We start from the raw sequence: 19,992 nt of genomic DNA on the forward strand, positions 1-19,992 counted from the left end.
GGGTACTTATCTCTTGAAACATATCTTGCGGTGGTCTTTGACTTGTTACATAGTTTCACAGGAATGATGTTATTGATTCTGTCTTTCAGTTATTTTTGGTTTTTCCTAACTGACTACTGTTCTGTGGAGACACTTTTTAATAGTTATTACGGTGTAAAACCGAAATATTTTGTTTGTTGGGTTTAGAAAAAAACTGAAAGTATATTTGTTTATTTATTTCTTGGTCGCAAAGGCACTTGCTACAGCCATCAACTACGAGAATGTACCAAGTCCATCAAAACTATCTCCACAGTTAGTCCGCTGAATCTTCATAAAATCGACATCCAGCGAACTTTGCACCACCGTCGAGCTAATTTGTAAACCTAAACGATCCTGATAGCCAATCAAGCGTTTAGAAAAAAAGAACAAATCATTCCACCCGTTTAGGAGTGAAATTCAAACGTCCATTACAATTTGTATAAATACTTGAGGATATGAAGGTGATCTGGATTCCATAAAGTAATCAGTTTTTCCAAAGAATACAACGGTCAAAGAGAGGAACAAAACAGTAGTACGAATATACTTCCAAAGTCATCACTGGAAAGCTATTTTGAAATTTCCCGAATCCGAGATAGCAGTTGCCATGTATGGCCACATCGTCATTTCAGCCTACCACTTACACGCTTACAACCGTGACTACGTTCCCATTATCACATTTTGTTTTTGTTTTTTTATCTCCATATGACGTACGAAAACGTAATCTGATAATAGGTTGACATGAAAAGGTGTCCAGAATAAGGTAAAAACTGTGGAGATAGCTTTTCTTGACCTTTACTTGACTCACGGGAAAAAACTGCCCAAATGAGAGTTCGCGTACGGAAGCCATGACATGTTTTATTTCCTCTTCGAATTCGAAATATAATAACCCACGGAAAAATGAAATCGGACCAAAACTACTCTATTTTTTGTAAACTATCAGTGTTAAAAAAATCGTTTAAATTTGTCCAGTGATTTTGTGTGAAAGCTTAACACATTCACAGAGCATTGGCACACAAAACAAACCTTTAAGTTCATTATATTTGTAGAATGGTTAAAAATCTAACAATGTGTGTTGCGTAGGTATAGCCAAAAATATTTCATTGTGGTTTCATAGCAGCAACATAAGTACTTTATTTGTGAAAATTTCAACTGACTATCCGTAACGCTTCATGAGTCTGATGATAGGCGGAAAATGAGGCACAACAATGTTTGTGTAACTGTGGTCTTACCGTATCGTACGGAATCCTAAGGAGCGTCGCCTGATCGCACCAGCGCCCATCCCTTTATATCTCTTTGCTTGCTTCTTGCTCCTGTCAAAGAAAAAAGTAATGTATTTTGATCATATTTATTTTTCTTTGCGGACTTTGATGTCCAAATGGATGCATGAGTGTTCAGATTTTTTTCCACGAAAAATAATTACATATTTTATATTAATATATTTTCCCCTCTTTTTCGATATTCCTTTGAATTCGTTGTAAAAAAGCATAACGTATTTAAATTATTGCAATCACGATTACGTAGAAATTATTTAAAAAATATTTCCAATTACTTCCAAAAAAATGAACGAGAAAGAGAAAATTGATTGACGCGAACATAACAGAATCTACATAACAAATGTTAGGGTGGTACGTGGTGATCAGAATAAATAATAAATAAATAAATGCGGACAACATCACTGAACCCGAAGTAAGTTGCTAAAGCACTTGTGTGGAATTCAGATACAACGAAGGTACCACAAACACCCGAGACAATGTAGAAATGTGAGTTTTTGCATTGACCCGACCGGGGATCGTACCCGGGACATCAGAGCTAGCGACATCTTGAAACCGGTGCGTACGCCACTCGACCACGGAGGTCGTCAAATATTTCGTTCATGACAGCAAAGCCTACATTCACAGTAAAGGTGATAGTAGATTTGGTCACACCGCAAGCGTCTCAACTTCGCCGCAGTCATTGCTTTTGTTACTGGCGACACTACTTTCTGGTTGTAGTTCTTGCAGTCGCTCTCGCTCACATCGCAGCTGGGCTTAATATACGTACGTTTTATATAAGACACAAAAGAAAAGACAAAAAAAAACACAAAAGATTCTGATCTTTTATTAGGGTTCTGCCGGTAAGTATGTAACGTCATCAGTTTCGGCTTAACATCAAAGCGATTCCATTGTACGGTGAGAATTCTGCTTTCACCTTAGTTCATAATTATTTGATGTTGCTTTTGTTTATTATTAGTTCAGAATCTCGTTGTTCCTTGAATATCGCGTATTTTTCTTGTGAATTGTTCAAGAATAGTTTCAAGCGTTTTTTAACCGTACCTAAAAAGTATGAACTTGTATTTTTATAATTTGTTTGAACTTAATTTTCCATTTTAAGAGGAATTTTCTCCTTGCTTCAATTTTCCAGTTAGCACTAGTCTAAAATGATATCTCATTGAAAGCAAGTTAAACTTAGCTCAGTAGGAAACCATAGGGCCCTTGCTGAAAAGACTAATTCAATGAAAACTTACTGTAAAATATATTAGTTTTGCAGCAAGGGTTTTAAAAACCAGTTAAAGAGAAAAACCATACTAAAGTATTTATTAAATACGCAGAAAATGTTGTAAATGTATGTTTAATATCACACAGGCTTTCTAGTATTTAAAACTTTTCTTGAAACATTTTCTTGAATTTTTGTGAAAAAAAAAACAAATAAATACCTAAATTAAAGTCTTTCTGTTGATTTTCTGTATTTGGTGTCGTATTGAAAGAATTGTGTTATTTTTTATGTATCTTTGAAACGAAATAGCCCTACTGGGTTGCAGACTCCCGGTAACCGGCAACCCACATGACTTATTTATAAGAAAACGGCACCCCGCTGTTTCACCCGCGTACTTCCCATTTCCTTAAAAATACCGGATAAAATATAGCCTACGAATCGCTATTTTGCTTGCGTCCTGCACGGCACAGTCCTCTTCCCATGTAGATAATGTTTGAGAATTTATGGATATTTTTTGGTAAGGTGGTTGATTCCTCATGGACACCCACTCCCTCGGGGGAGGGAACGGGTAGTGTCAGACTCTTACAGACTTAACCTAAAAAACTGTGTTATGTTTTTTTTCAAGTCTGACGACATGAAATTAAAATATATTTAATCCAGACTCACGATGTTTTCGTTCAGATATTGTGAGCGAAGTCTTGTGATATTTCAAAAAATTTAATGGTAAACGTTTAACTCACGTGTATTTATCAGGATTGTCAAACTAAATAGTTTCGGACCAAACTAGAATTGTTATTCATGAGTGGATTGATACTAGTTGTCGGTGGGATCGAACCTGCACCTTCGGACATTAAACGCGAGGTAAACCGTCTCTGCTGTTTAAGCGTGACAGCGACGTATTCTGTTGGTTAAAATAATGGGACACTTAATACCAATGATTCAATGCATTTATATAAAAAAAACATCTCAAATATTGTGAAAAATAAAATGAATTCCTTAGTGGCCGAAAATTGAATTGCGGTACCTTTTAACGGTTAAAATTGTGGAGTATGGATATTAATTTCGTTATCTCAATATACCATACGGGCCATTTTCAGAGAGCTCTTTAATAAATTCGTTATGTGATGATATTCTCCTTGATGATTTTCGGTTTCAGTGAAATGATCATTTTAATTATAAGTTGCTGATGCGCCCGTGAAAACGTAGTTTAGAAAATATTCAGTCAGTGGCGATGGTGTAGGCAGCGCATAAGGTCTTAAAGAGAATTTCTGATGTCTTATGTACGGCATTTAGGATTCTGTACTAATTGGATGTTTGGAAACTATTTTTGCGAAAATTCGTCACTTACACAACTTGACCGTTGTTTCACCTTGATTTTAATTCGGACAGACGGACAGACAGTAGAGTTTCAATAATAGGGTTCTGTTTTTGTCCTTTGGTGTTCAATGATAACAAAAATTAAGATGTTATTAAAAAAAAAACGGTATTTTCTGTAAGAAAACAATTTTCTTCTACGATATATTTCGAAACTTTTTTTACCAGCTGTTTCTCATTTTCCCAAAATCCTAATCAGGCAAACATATTTTATTTTTATATGAACACGAAAAATAACCTTTTCTTCGCCTTTTCGTCACTTTTCTTATAAAATTAAGCTTTGCCCAGCTAACAAGGGCTTTTGTAATTTAAATCGAGATAAGAGAACTGTGTATCCCTTAATCCTTCAATTAGGGAGACCTTTGACTTGGAAGGGATACTTTATTTAGCTTCACTTCTTTAAGAAATGTACAATGATAAGGCGTCAAGAGACGGCCATCTTGGGATTTTTTTGTCTCTTTCAGACACATGTTAAATACAGTACTTAATGTGTTCTGCTGCGTTTGTTCCAAATATCATTCTAGTGGTGAAGAATTGTCAAGAAATAGTAATATTCCACAAATTCCACAGAAAGCCATCTTTGCCACAAAGTTTGTATTAAAAGTACTATAATAGAAACACATACGTGTTATAGATAAATCGCACCCAGAACGAATGATCGTGGTCCCCACATAAATATTTGTTCTACATGGGAATCGAATCCACAACCTTCGGCATGGTAGTCAGGGCAAACTACTTGACCAACATGCTTATCAAGAAACTCTTATAATTATACATTAATGAAATATACATATTTTATTTCTTTTTTTTTAATTTATACTATAAAAAACATATTTATGATATTAACGCAAATAAAAAAGTACAACGTTAAAAATTATGTCAAAAAATCACTTTACTGAAACTTCGTAAATAAAAGGACAGAAAAAGAAATATTATTGAAAAACAGAGGGTAGGGTTGACCCAAAACTTTCACCGCTAAAAATAGTAGTTTCTACTCAATTATTCTATTAAAGAAGCTTATTTATGTTCCTTCGTTAATTGGCTCTAAGTGCTACAAGAGGGACCCTTTATCCTAAATTGGGTTAATTTGATATCTATCTTACTACAATTAATAATGTAACCCGTCGAAATTCTTGAAATCATTTATATAGAGGGATTTTCAACGAGATAAAAGATTTCATTAAAGTGCCCAGCTCTTTAGAAAAAAATATTAGACAGTTTTTCATATGAGGTTTTACAAAGGGGAGGAAGAATTTTCATTAAAACGCCTTACTAAATAAAATAGCTTCAGGGTCACATTTACATATTTTATTCACATGTGACGAATGATTATTTGATTAACTCCAGAAATTCAAAGAAAGAAGAATATGGAGAATCATCGTAGGGAAACCTGCTTTCCAACAATTTCTCATCGTCAACATGGACCCCTATTCTGCTAATTACAATTATAACTGAATGGAAATTGGATTAAATTTCACACTATTTCTCCTAAGCGTATTGTAATTGAAAAAATGCTTAAAATCCATTGTATTGACAGAAAGTGTTTCGCAAGGTCTTGAATTCACAATTTGGAAAAGAAAAAAAAAAGAAAGGACACGAGATCGGGTACTACGCGGGATTTCTTTCGGGGTTATTTGCATGCCCTAACATAAGACATTAGATGGATATATCAACCTCTGCAAAGCAGTACAAATATACAATGTAACTTACCTATAAATGACAGCGATATTGTAATATAACAACATATTCATCTGAACGCGGAACAAGATGAACGTATTAATCTAGTCACGAAGGCTATCAAAGTGCATAACATTGTAACCTCCTACAGACCATTAATTATGTATTATCTCTATGTTTTGATTAATTTTCTAGATTGACTTTAAGGCGATTTACATTGATCGGTGATTGCTCATTCCGACAATTTTCCGTCATACTCGAAATCTACTACTCGTCATAAAGCGAAAATTTTTAGATTTAAAAAATCTAAAAGCCCACGTTTTTGAATGGCCCTGAATTAAAATTTTATCGAAATGTTCGAGCCGTTGTTAAATGCATTGTTGTCGGTTTTGAAGCTACCCTGAAAATTTCAGCCTGCTAGCTTGTTGGGAAGTGCCTCAAAATTGCATTACAAAAATCTAACTGGAACAACAAACAAACAAGAAAATTGAGTGTATAAAAACGTGGCAAAAAGATTTTTTTTTCTGATATTCCGTATCCGAAGGACAAAAACAGGACCCTAATTATTTCCAAAGCTTCACTGTCTATTCGCCTGTCACCAGGCTATGCCTGACATTCTTTAACCCTTATGCAAAACCTTTAATTTTTATTAGTTAGTGGTAGTTTTGTTCTGAAAGCACAATTTCCTTTTTGATAATTCGTGAAATCTGTTCTTTTCAACAAGCAAAAAGGTTTAATATTCGTTATCGCTTAGAATACAAAAAAATATGAACTAAAAAGAAAACATGCCTATGGGGAATATGCATGTTTTTTTTTTTATTTTTTATATGTTTCTACTAGTTATTACATTACCAAACATACAAATATCACGTCCAAAATATAAACTATTATGCAAAAAATTTAATATTAAAATCGCGATCAATTTAAACGCGGCCATTTTGGCGCGCTTGCTCGTGACGTCACCATTACACGAGTTCGATGTCAACAGCAAAGTGATTGGTTTACAAAATTACCAAAAAATAAATAAAGTGAGTGAATATCGACTTAATTACCATGGATACAATACAATAACAATTATTCCTCCAAAAAGAAACCATACAAATAGCTTGTTGACAGCAGACGTCTCGTGTAAAACTGACGTCACGTTTTGTTCCACCAATAGTGTTGCGTTTCGAAAATTTGCGCGGTAATTTCAAAACAGCCACTTTTTGATGATTAAATTTCATTATTAAATTAAAATAAATTCTAAAAATAATTGTATAGTGTGTTTTCAGTAGCAATAAATATTACAAAAAAAAATATTTTGTCCATATTTAAGTCACGTGCATATTCCCCATATTAAAAAAGCTGATCATAAAACGGCAAAAATATTTTTTACCAGCTGTGCATATATGTATTTGTTTAAATACAAATAAATGTTTTCTTTGGACAGCTGTTTTAATAGTTTGGTCATGGTATTAAGCTAAAATTTAATCGCATATCACACATCTTCGGTAGTATAGTGGTAAGTATCCCCGCCTGTCACGCGGGAGACCGGGGTTCGATTCCCCGCCGGAGAGATTCTTTTTGTTTCATTTTTAACCGTCCCTTATTCTTATTTATTTCTTCAGGCGTATGTAACTATCCAAAGCGTTTGTTTTCCATTTTTTGATCCCACTTTTGGGCAAAAGCCTATCAGTGTTTTGCAATACCTGGCCACGTGCGCCCCGCATATATGACAAGATTTTCACACTACCTTTTCGAAGGACGACCTCGACGATGATGGCATCGATCAGGCTTTATAAATAAGCCTTATTATTATCTATGTTTTGTGTGTACCTCAAGCGATGCAGTATTCAGATTTAATTATTTTCTGAGTGCAAATACTATTGCAGTTGGAATGCTTCCAGCACACATTGTGTATTAAATATTCGATCTATAGCAGTACATGTTCGGTAGTATAGTGGTAAGTATCCCCGCCTGTCACGCGGGAGACCGGGGTTCGATTCCCCGCCGGAGAGATTCTTTTTGTAGAGTTAATTGCTTAATTAACTTTTTTAATTACATTAATATATTCACGAGTGCTGATAAAAAGGACAGAAATTCAGTCAAACTCAAAACTAAATAAATATATAATATGTCCATACGCGACAAAAACATAATATTACATATGTGGATGTTTTCTAGAACTGTGATGTGGTAGATGTTTCGTACACCGTAATAGACGAAATATGAAAAGACAAACCCGATTCGAGCAAAATGACAGAAATATCTGATATTTCTATATTTTCCTATCGAATACAATTGGTTTTTATGTGTAGGTACCCATAAATTGAAACCTAGCTTACCATAAAGAACAAATTGAACCGCGATATACTGTTATCAAAGTGCTACAAAAAAAAAATGCGTCGAAAATATAACCTTTTTCACCACAGTAATAAAACTCAAAAAGATACTCTCCGGCGGGGAATCGAACCCCGGTCTCCCGCGTGACAGGCGGGGATACTTACCACTATACTACCGAAGATGTAGAAAAGAAGGTGAAACTCGAAAAGATTACAAACTTGTGTAAACCAAAATATTTAAAATATATTGTAAAAGGCAATTTTTATACACGTGTGTAGATTAATTCTATCTTTCCCAGCCATTGTGAATAAAAAATATAAAAACCTTAAAAATGAGCTAGTGAATACCATGAGTAAAAATCCAAAAAGAATCTCTCCGGCGGGGAATCGAACCCCGGTCTCCCGCGTGACAGGCGGGGATACTTACCACTATACTACCGAAGATGTGACTATGATGCGCGAAATTCACCTGTGTGGGCTCATAAAAACAATCTACTAGCAGTTTTGATTATTTACTTTGATACATAGTATGTTGTTATAATTACAATACAATACAAATGGGTACAAAAGAAGAAGAGTTCTGTTAGTCATGGCTAGATTTGGTACCATTAAAATTTATAGTCTTCGAACACAGTGTACCTTTTTAAAGTGACATTGTTTTTTTTTAGTCTAGCTCACTGTGTTGCACTCCTGGAGTAAGGCGAAATCCTTCCACAATTTCCTATCCTGGGCATGAAACCAGCCAAGTAGTGAAGTTGTTTTTAATTTTCATTAGTACAATAAAACGAATCCCGCACTTAGGATTTTTTTTACTTACTTTCAATTCGTATGCACAAAGACACCTATAGCGAGAAAAAAAATGTTCGATGATCCACCGTGAGTCACACAAAAACTTTACGCAGAGATCGAAACCGCGATTTTTTAATTTGAACTAAGAAAATAGATTTCAGAAAAACGATTATTCGTAAGTTTGCCGTGTTGCAAGCCAATCCAGCTTGCAACTCGGTAATATACAGATTTAAACACGATGACATCATCACATATAAATGATAAGCTATAATGACGAGATGACATAGTAATCGATTGAGGACACAAAGGCAAACTTAACGGCGAGGTAAAATAATAATATACCTAAACATTTACACAACGCCATCTAGTCTCAAACTAAGCAAAACTTGTATTATGAATACTAGACAAGTGATAATTTATACCAATATATTTAAAAATACGTACAAAATATAGATAAATTACACCCTTATACAGAACAAATGATCGTGATCTTTACACAAAAAATTGTCCTGGGTGGGTACCGAACCGACGACCTCCGGTATGGCAGTCAGGGTCACTATCCACTAGACCAACTGGCTAACCAGTATAATCGAGTGATGATGCTTTTATATCCTCCACATAGTTAATGACCATAATACCCCATTACCAACAATATTTGTTACTAGCTGTTGCCCGAGACTTCGATCGCGTGGTTAGAAGATAGGAATTTTTGAACGGAAGCCTCGGAGATGATTTTTTTTCCCCTTTTTTTGCTACATTTTCCATTGTATCTTCGCTCCTTTTAGTTACAGCGTTATGTTATATAGCCTAAAACCCTCCTCGATGAATGGTCTATTGAACACAATTTTTTTTTTTAATTTGAACCAGTAATTTCTGAGATTAGCGCGTTCAAACAATCAAACTCTTCAGCTTTATATATTAGTATAGATTAAGATTATTAATCATTTTGATTATGTCATTGCTGTATACTACGAACATAAATGACAATTGTGGTTTATTACTAGAGTTATTACTTATATTGCCGCCATTAATATTTTCAACGTCATTTCACAAAATGATTTTATTAAATTAATTTGTTTTGTCCAGGCTGTGAAAAGGTTTTGTATCAGTAATTAATTATTTATTTAATGACGGTTTACTTATACGTGTTTATCGGGATAGCCCTATTAGTTTTTAATTCAACCGGAGTCTGATAATGAGCTGACACGGCGTCGAACGTAAGGGTCGCCATCATTTATTGGCAACATTTAATCCTACCCTTTTAAGTTACCTATTAATGACTTGCGGGGTAGCTTTTGCTTTCAGATGAATTGTGAAAAGTTATTTTCAGCATTTTGCGGTCGTTTTAGGGTTTCGTTCCCAAAGGGTGAAACGGATGTATTTCTGCTATAACATAAATAACGAAAGTAAAAATTATAAAAAATGGTGAAAAAATATTTTTGTGAAAAAAAAATATTTTACAGCTATTTGTATTGAACCCATGGAAGTGAATTAATATATTTTATAATTTTTATTACAATGTTTTCTAAAAAAACTTCCTGAAAGCTGTAGTTGTGTATCTTGAAAGTTTTAAAGGTTTCCAATCAGAAAGTAATTTAAAATCGTTTTTCCCAAATTGTTCAATTAAGTTTCTTAGAACCAAATTAGAGGAAGTATCGAAGTTACCAAAACTTGAAAGCTTTGAATAATGGTATATATCAATATGGCTCACGATAACTCCGAGAAGATAATCTTAGCAACTGTTACAGTTAAATTCCTCGGTTAACTAACTTAATCTGACATAAGAAGGTACTGAAACTCAGGTGCTTAGACAAATCCACTGAAATTTAGTATGTTTGGAGTTATTTAGATCAGAAATGTACCGAATATCGAAAGTTATGTTATGAGCGTTAAAATGCGAATGAATAGTGGTAGTAGATATCAAGTAATAAGACCTTTGAACTGCTGAGTCACAGGTCGTAAGTTCAAATCTCGGCATGCACCATGTGTGATTAAAATCATGTAATTTCTTGCTGTTGCCTGCAATCTCGCCCGCTACTAAAAGCTACTAAAAAAGAATTATCCCACGAGAATATAAAATCGGTTAATACTGTTTATAAATTTTATCTGTGTACCAAGCTTCGTCTCTGTTCAGTAGTTTTTTCGTGAAAGGAGAAAAAAACATATATACTTACAAACTTTTGCGTTTATAATATTAGTAGAATAACTTATTTAAAAATAATTACATAAAACAGCGTCTGAGGCCTTTGTGTAACGCAAAGGCATAAATAAAATGATTGAAAAAAAGAGTATTTTACTAAAACACGAAAAGCTTGTAAAGAACAAAGATAAATATATAATGGATATAATGGTATCCATAATTGTGAAATCACAACATCTGTATGAGAGGAATTTTCTACTTACAAGTGAATCAAATGGAGGTTTCACAAAATTCCGACCAAAACCGACCGCTGTTACTTAATTTTCAACAAACCACAATTCGAATAAGAACTTTTGTCAGTAGTCTACACAATGAATTTTTAAGTTTGCATATTAAAATTAAAAGGGCGGATGAATAAGTATTTTCCATAGACGTTCATCTAAAGTATACAGTTGAACAGGCATTCCGGGTAATAATCCAGCATGCACAAACGCGAACTGTCCAAACATCTGAAGTTCACGCAAATATTTATTCGGATGGGAAACGGGACCTAACGCATTTATACTAGCTGCTGTCAGCGGGCCCGCCCGCCACGGGTACATAAAATCTATCCTATCTGTTAATCCTGGTTATAAACTATCTGAGTACTAGGTTTTGTCGAAATCCGTTCAGTGGTTTTTGCGTGAAAGAAAATCAAACATGACATGGGCATACAATGTTTTGCGTTCATAATATTGTAAAGCGGGATAATTACTTCCTTACATCTTAAACAATTATAATGGAGAGGAAATCGTTATATTCCTATTCGGTAAGTTGCGTCACTTTGTCATGTCAACGTCCTATAGTCAAATGATATTTTGGCAAATGTTGGCAATGATAGAGAATTCTAGGATCTAATTGAGGAAAACAAATTTTAAAACTAAAACAAAGTTTGTTGCTATTGAGCTCACCAGTACTATTCGCGACTTTCCCAAGACTTTGAATTTAAAACTTTTTGATACTAATATTTTTGAACTTTAATACCAAGCATAGTTTGCTAGGCTGAAACAAAAATTAAAATGAATGGAAATAACTAGCCGTTCAATCATGAACTATTGCTACTTCAAAAGTAGATAATACTATACAAACACGTGCACAACTACGTCACAATGGAGGCACATACGTATTGAAATGTATTGAAAACGATTAGATATAAATGTTATAGCTGAATCAGTCGGTGCGAGAAACGTCTTACGAGGTACATCCATTGCTGGCAATGATGAATCAGTTTTGAAAACTGAGCTGAACAACTCCGCAACGTATTGCAATTTGCCCGATGTGACTTGAGTCGTCTACATATGCTTGCACTTGTGCGATATCTAAGAGTCATGTTTGATAGCACACGAGAGGACGGATAAAACTATTTGCTTGTTTTGTAACAATTTTACAATGATCTTTCAATAGCAGTGATAAAATGAATGATTTACAATTGAAGAAGTCCAATTTTTTGTACTGGTAAAGGGAATTTTTTGTTTAGTTGAATGAAGGTTAATTACACATTGTGAAACTAAAATGAAGATGATAACAAAATTACTATAATATGACATAACATTGCACCAAAATCAAAGAATACAAAACTTTAAAATGTATAAGCAAGATATTTCTATTCAACAAATGCGCGTGACTTTATGAAAACGTGTGAGTCGAATTTGAATACATTGGATTGATTTCATAGCGTTACAAGTCCAACCAATCTACAGGCCCAGGGCTTCTAGGAGGCAGGGAGAGCAACCCTGTCATCCAGACAGCCAGGAAGTGGTTCTTTTTTTAGTATGGGATGTTTGTGGACGGCTTGAGTCTGGAACATCCCCATGCTACTGTGCCCTAAGCGTGGGTTGAAGTCATGCGTTTTTCACCCCGCAGAAATGGCTTCTGGGTTTCTCATTTTTTTTAAGAACTTTTTATTGTTTCCTTCGTAACGCTCTTTTTAATGAAACAAACTGGTTCTTGTGTGTTTAAATGTATTGGCAATGTAGATAAAAGTGGAAACAAAACATCGGAACCCTTTCTATCTAGGAAAGATCTTCAAAAGTCGTGAATTCTAAACAATGAGATATCTCGCTCGCCATTACAACATAACTCTGAGTTAAGGCAAAATAGACATGTTAATGGTTTGTTTATCTCTAAAATAGAACATGCGGCAGTAAACTTCCGTTTATTTTTAATGATAGACAGTTCAAGGTTCTTAGTTTTTATTCTGTCTATATTTAGGGCATAGGGCATACGTGCGTGCATAAAAATAAGAAGTTTTTTGCAAATTGCTTTGTTCCCCTTTCTGTACTATTTTACGGACTTCGATTTTGTTCAAGTTTCCTTATTTTTGGGTAGGAAAATGTGTTGGTAAATGGACCTCATTTTAGAAATTGAATTCTATAAATAGGTAATGGTTTTGTAAAAAGGTCTTTCTAAAACAGACTGATCTGACAGAACCATAAAAATAGAACCTAATTTTAGTTATTACTTAGTTTTTAGGGTTTATACCAGAACGGTAAAGAACAGAACGATGCTACTTAGGCTTCGTTGTCTGTCCGTCTCTCTCTCTCTCTTCATTCTAACAGGATGCAGCTAAGTACCCGTGTTTACCGTGTTATACAAGGAGTGATTGAATATCTGACCTCCACAACCCTTACCTGTACAACAAAACTCCTTAGCAAGACTGGTCGTCAGACTTTATAGCTTCTAACTTTTAACGACTGTCTAGACGTATAAATAACAGCCGGAACAATTTACCGTGTACATTATCGCATTTGCTTTAGCGCTTGTAGAAATGCAAATTGTCTTCCAGCCCAAGAGGCCCATTCTGAAAACAAACAAATAAAATAGAATATCTAAGAAGGAAATACTGAAATTACTCTTATCTACAAAACCATTGTCAATTCAAAAGGATGGAAACTTTCCTTTTCATTCGAGATAGATGATAAGGGGACTTTACGATTACGTTTTCTATTCATAAGGAGCATCGAAAATATATTATTACCTCGTATTAGCTTAGTCACGAATAGAAAACTTCAAATGTAGGGGAATGGCAATCCTGTTTGACAAGTGACTGTCTGACTCGACCGTTCAATACATTCGTGCGATTCATCAGCGTACAATACAAGCAAAATTGCAGGTTGTCTTTATTAGCAAGGCGAAAGGAAATCCTCATCACCCAAGTGAAACACCCACTTCCTTGGGAGAAGAAGCGAATTGTATCAGATTCTTATTGACTAATCTTCTCACGCAAAATGGCAATGCGGTGCAATTCTTCTTACAAACATAAAGTCATACTAACACAGTCTTCCTAATATTATGGCGATAGTAATACCAGTCTTTGAATTCTAAACGTTTAATCCTTGCTTTTGTATTTTTGTTATGGAAAAGAGGAGGAATTCTTCATTCCATATTCCTAACTTACCATTTAGGATTACTTTAGAAAGATTCCTTTAACGTACACGTTTTACAATTACAATATTCATTTAAGAACAAAAACATGCAATTGTTAAAACAAAAAAGTACTGATCCAAGCTTAAAAATTGTTTTAGGAAACAAATTACAGTTTTTTTACATTAAGTAAAAATAAAAAAACAACGGAATCGCATCATCCAGCGCGAAGTTTGAGGTACAAACATGAAAAAAAATGCAGACAAATTGAGAACCCCTTCCTTTTTGAAGTCCGTTTATTACGAAGAAAGTACAAAAACCATTGAACAAAAAAATCACGTCACTTGAATTCAAAGCTACAAACACGATATCCTTTAATATTAAAAAATACGTGTAAAACTTGATATGTTCCCCTTAATATTCAATATCACGAACAGCATTGCACTTAAATCGTTAGGTTGAGATTTACTGGAAATTCCATGTACGAATATACCTTGTTAATAGGGCTACCAACTTGGTAATTTCAAATCCTTTTTAGGGTTTCCGAGTGGTGACTGCGTCTGACGTGTTGAGGTCTAGCCCAGCGTAGGACAAGCATTTGTGTGACGCACGAATGCTTGTACAACATCTGGGTGTTTTGTATGTGTTATATGACTTGCATGTTTGTGACACCCCCCGTACCCCCATACAAAGATTTAATTCCTTGGTGCGGGAGTCGCTTTGTGAATACTTCTTGTAAATCTGACCGCGTTCGATAGTTTTATTTCTGACAGTATTAATAAATATGATTTTAACAAATTAATTATTAATTTTATTTACACAATGTACATGATTATTTGAGTATAATTTAGTAAACATCCATTACCTTGTTAAATATTTGTTTTCAGTTTCAATATTATGTTCATTTAAAGCAGATAATAAAACGTCAAAGGTCATATTTATTTTTGTGATTTTCGTTTATTATGAAATGGTGTACTTGGATGGATTAGTTAGACTCGTAGACTCGACAAGTTTCGGACCCAACCGCGTCAGCTCATGACTAAGAACTCGGAATAATACGTGTGAGTAAACCGTTGCTTCTTTTAATATTGTTATTTTCCGATAAAAAGATATATATATATAGATAATGTATAATTATTAAACATGCAGATACTTATTTACGAGAACAGAATTGTTTTTTATTGTATGCTAATATTTCCATTTACATTATTTAATTTACTTATACATATAGACCGTCGCGAATAGGTTACATTTATAGAAGTCACGTACTCAAACGTACACGTATATAATGCCTACTTAATATGTTCACGCATGATAAAGTGTTTCAAAAAGTAGGCTGCAGTTCAACATTGCAAGATGATTTCTATCTTGTATATCTGAGGGCCATTTGTTTAATTTTAAATGAAAAAATAAACTAAACTGACTGACTATTCCTCGATATGATCAAAAAGTTATTCATAATTATTTCAAGATGCAACAGTTTAATACTCAATACGCAATACGTTTATTGCATCCCACAATGTGAACTTAGGTGGTAGGATCGGATTTGCCCGACTAGTTTCGGACCCAACCGGAGTCCATAACCATGAGCTGACGCGCGGAAGCCAAACAAACCGGGCAATAAATACGCGTGAGTAAACCGTTGCAGTATTTAAAAGTCCACTATATTATACGTGTAAGCATAATATATTTACAAGATAGCAAACGGTCATTCTTACAAAGTGTAATTTACAACTAGAAAGTTCTGTATAGTAACGAGAGTATTAACTACTCCATCAAAGTTACAGAGTGTCTTTAACTTAATAATTAAACTTAAAGTGTCTTTGTTGTTTATTTGGAAAGCATGTCGCAAAGTCATATTAAAGTTATGGATACAGATGCAGTTTCAAATAGAGAGTTACAAGTATCTATGTCGGTGTGACCGAGTTATTTATGTTATTCTGGCATCTCTGTCCGACTGTTGCAAACTATCGTACTAATATTATAAATATGGATATATAGATGTATTTTTTTAAAGTGTCTCCCGTAGCAAGGAATTTAGCCCTTATGTCGCGGGGTGTTTCACAAAAATAAATCACATGCACAATGACACTCAGACTCAGAACAAGCAGCACGCACGCGCGAAGAACACACAGCTACCTACAAGTCCTAAGCGGGATCGAACCCGTGACACGACGCATAAGGTGGGTTGGGCGTGGTGACCTCAAGCACTCTGCTATCCGTGGATGTATGGATGTATGGATGTTTGTTGTGGATGTGTTGATGATGTTGATTTAGACAAAATTAGGTACACAGATAGTTTATAACCAGAATTAACATGTATTATAGGATAGTTTTTATAATGAATTTATGTGGACGGGCCTGTTGGTCTAGTGGTTAGTGACCCTGACTGCTATACCGGAGGTCGTGGGTTCGATTCCCACCCAGGACAAATGTTTGTGTGATGAGCACGATCATTTGTTCTGTGTCTGGGTGTAATTTATCTATATTATGTATGTATTTAGAAATATATAAGTATGTTTATCAGTTGTCTAGTACTCATAATACAAGCTCTGCTTAGTTTGAGACTAGATGGCGTTGTGTAAAAAGTTGTGGAATATTATTATGTTCCTGTCCGCTCAATATCGATTTATAGCGGACGGGCCCGCGGGCTATAGTTAGTGTACTCTAAAAGATTACGATTCTGGCCATATCCAATGGAACAGCTTTTAGGAAGCTACAGGAGTAGTTTCAATTTTGTAGTGCGTCCGGCATGTTTGCTGAGGCTATGGTAGGATGGATTTCAATAGGCTAGCTACCATAGGCCTACGAAAAATTGCTACATACTGTTCTCTTCAATCATAAAACAAAAGAATTTTAGAAAAAAATCTTAAAAATAATTAAAATCAAAAGTCTTTAATTATATAAATTATTTATTCAAATTAGGCAAAAACGCATTTAAATTTACAGATATACGAATAGATTAAAGCATTTTATAACACACTAGCTGTTGCCCGCGACTTCGTCCCCGTGGGTAGAAGATATACATAAGTAATTATTTATACCTGCCCTGTTTTTTTAGACATTTTCCATTGCATCTTCGCTCCTATTAGTCGCAGCGTGATGGTTTATAGCCTAAAGCCTTCCTCGATGAATGGTCTATTCATCACAAAAATATTTTTTCAATTTGGACCAGTAGTTCCTGAGATTAGCGCGTTCAAACAAACAAACTCTTCAGCTTTATATATTAGTATAGATTGTACAAACAATGTGTCTGTGTTACTCGAAAAAAAAATGTAAATAAATTTAATTTAATTCAATAAACTGATGGAATTCTTTTTTTTTTCGTTCATGTTGTAGTCTTCAATCCAATGATTAATCTAATTTGCTTCACTTAACAACAGTAAATATTACGTAACAAGAGCTATCCAATCTTCAATCTAGGACTATAAACAAAATCTGTTAATAGGAGTCAAAGACTTAATGAGTTGTTCACTGGATTAATCGTGAGCTCGTAATTAGCGACCTAACTTGATTGGTTTAAAAGCACTTTCATTATGAGACTGCATTAATAAAACAAAAGAAAAATCGTGCCTCGACAAATGGTAATGAAAGAATATTTACTTGTAACAAAACAAGCGAACAACTGTATTCGCACGAGCGTCATATTACAAGGTAATTATTGAATAATGCCTTTGTCTATCGTCTTCATAATGCTCCAATTCACAAAGACAAAAGAATACAGCTATAGGAACCAATATCAACCATTTCTGTTCACCCCAATTTCGCGAAAAGCCATCCCAAAAATTACATAACAAAAAAATAAAAAGAAATACATAATTGACTTATGTACTGCACTTATGTTACTCGCACTGTAATAGAATATTGTCAAATGAAATAAAAAATCTTCTCACGATGAGTTTAATATATAAATTGACAACGAAGACACTTAAAAAAACGGGGATAACATTTCCATCTCAAATATTGTTTATTGTAATGCAAAACGTCAAATTCATTGTAATTTGCATAATTTCGCTTTAATTTTTTCTTTGTATTATGAGTTCTAATGCAGAAAGTCTACCATCTCACCCCAAAGTGTGTAAGAGAGACATCGCTCTACATCGCGTAGTGTGCTATTTCACAACAGCAGTTAAGGCAGTAGAACTTCCGGGTTCTGTCAATGTGTGAGCAAGACAGCACATACCAGTGCGTATAACTGCATCTCACTCGCTCGCTATAACGGCAACAGTCCCGTTTTAATACACGTAGCTTATACTAAGCGCAGATGGACAAAATCACTTAGAGCTCTACATTAAAAAATAAAAATACTTTTTATCTTCAAGATAAGGAGATTTGGAAACAGAAATTTTGATGTTAAAATCCCCTTCCATCGTCTTTCCTGTAAATAATATTCTGATAACAAAACAGTCTCCCGGTTTTTGGAAGGCTGATCAATTTAATTGTGCAAATGTAATTGGATCACACATATGCATCGACAGAAGATGTAACACACATTTTTTTGGTAAACATTTTAATCATTAACTTAACTTATTTATTAAATAGCGTATCGTTTTCTAAAATCGTATTAACTAAGTATATGTAAATATACATAACACACCATACATCCTTATCCGAAACCGAATCCGGAATTGCATATCGATAACACTCCCGATAAGTACCAACCAGCGAATGCGATCAAACCTTTATTATCATAGATCCAGGGAACAAGGGGTTTACACGAACGGAGAGAAAGCAAGAGCACGAATCACAGACTAAAATCCTGTAATAGAAGTGCACACGGGCATAGTACAGTAAGCAGATAAAGTTGACGAACATTTTGGAGATTACAAGAGTGTAACCTTCGGAGGATGTATCCAATTTGAGTAAATATTATGTGTTGTATAAATAAATGATGCACCGTAGGAACTGGGCCACATAGCATCTTATATATTTTAATACAGTTATTTGAGCAAAATTTTATTTATGTCTATTCTCCCTTAAAGCGAAAAATGTGATCTTGACTCGCCCGAGCATGATCCCTGGTAGATCACATTTTAGATTAAAGTTCTCAACAAAGCCTCTGCATTTTAGACCTATGCCTGTAAAAAGAACTAGGTTTCTTTAGATAAAGTTATCTGAAAGAAAAGAAATGAGATCTAATTCTAATACTCTACTATTCTAATGTTTGCTGACTCTACAAAACCCAATTTATGAAATCATACACAATAACAATTCTTAACCAGTTTAAATCTTTGAATGAAAATGGAAACACGGATTGAATTTATATTCGGACTAAAAGCGTACATAAATCGTAAAAAGTGCTAACAATTTACCTGAATAAAAGTGCCCTTGGTTTCCCGTTTGAAATATTACGAATATATTGCAAGCATTGACATATTTTCGGTACTCTCAAGCGAAAACCTTTCATTTTTAAATAAATAAAATAAATAAATGCGGACAACATCACATACAATTGTTCTGAACCCAAAGTAAGTTGCTCAAGCACTTGTGTTATGGAATTCAGATACAACGAAGGTACCACAAACACCCAGACCCGAGGCAATGTAGAAATGTGAATTTTTACATTGACCCGACCGGGGATCGAACCCGGGACCTCAGAGCTAGCGACACCTTGAAACCGGTGCGTACGCCACTCGACCACGGAGGTCATAAAAATAACTTCTTAAAAACACACTAGATGCCATAAGATCTTGTTAGACTATATCTTCCCACCATCTTGTCAAAATAATCGCAAAACATTCGGCCCTGACCCTTTTCCCGAATTATTTTTCCATACGATATATGGACATAAGGTTT

The 19,992-nt window shown here is 34.5% G+C and overlaps 1 protein-coding gene and 4 non-coding genes across 5 annotated transcripts in view; 3 read left to right on the forward strand and 2 right to left on the reverse strand.

Moving 5' to 3' along the window:
• The window catches only part of LOC113499262 (atrial natriuretic peptide receptor 1-like), a 248,038-nt gene that overhangs the window by 13,280 nt on the left and 214,766 nt on the right, over window positions 1-19,992 (forward strand). The window lies entirely within an intron of this gene.
• Trnad-guc lies at window positions 7,029-7,100 on the forward strand. Its single transcript has one exon. It is a non-coding gene; the product is annotated as a tRNA-Asp (tRNA).
• On the forward strand, window positions 7,470-7,541 carry Trnad-guc. The gene has a single exon. It is a non-coding gene; the product is annotated as a tRNA-Asp (tRNA).
• On the reverse strand, window positions 7,976-8,047 carry Trnad-guc. The gene has a single exon. It is a non-coding gene; the product is annotated as a tRNA-Asp (tRNA).
• Window positions 8,238-8,309, reverse strand: Trnad-guc. Its single transcript has one exon. It is a non-coding gene; the product is annotated as a tRNA-Asp (tRNA).

This window comes from Trichoplusia ni, chromosome 12 (assembly GCF_003590095.1).
Source record: "Trichoplusia ni isolate ovarian cell line Hi5 chromosome 12, tn1, whole genome shotgun sequence".
NCBI lineage: Eukaryota > Metazoa > Arthropoda > Insecta > Lepidoptera > Noctuidae > Trichoplusia > Trichoplusia ni.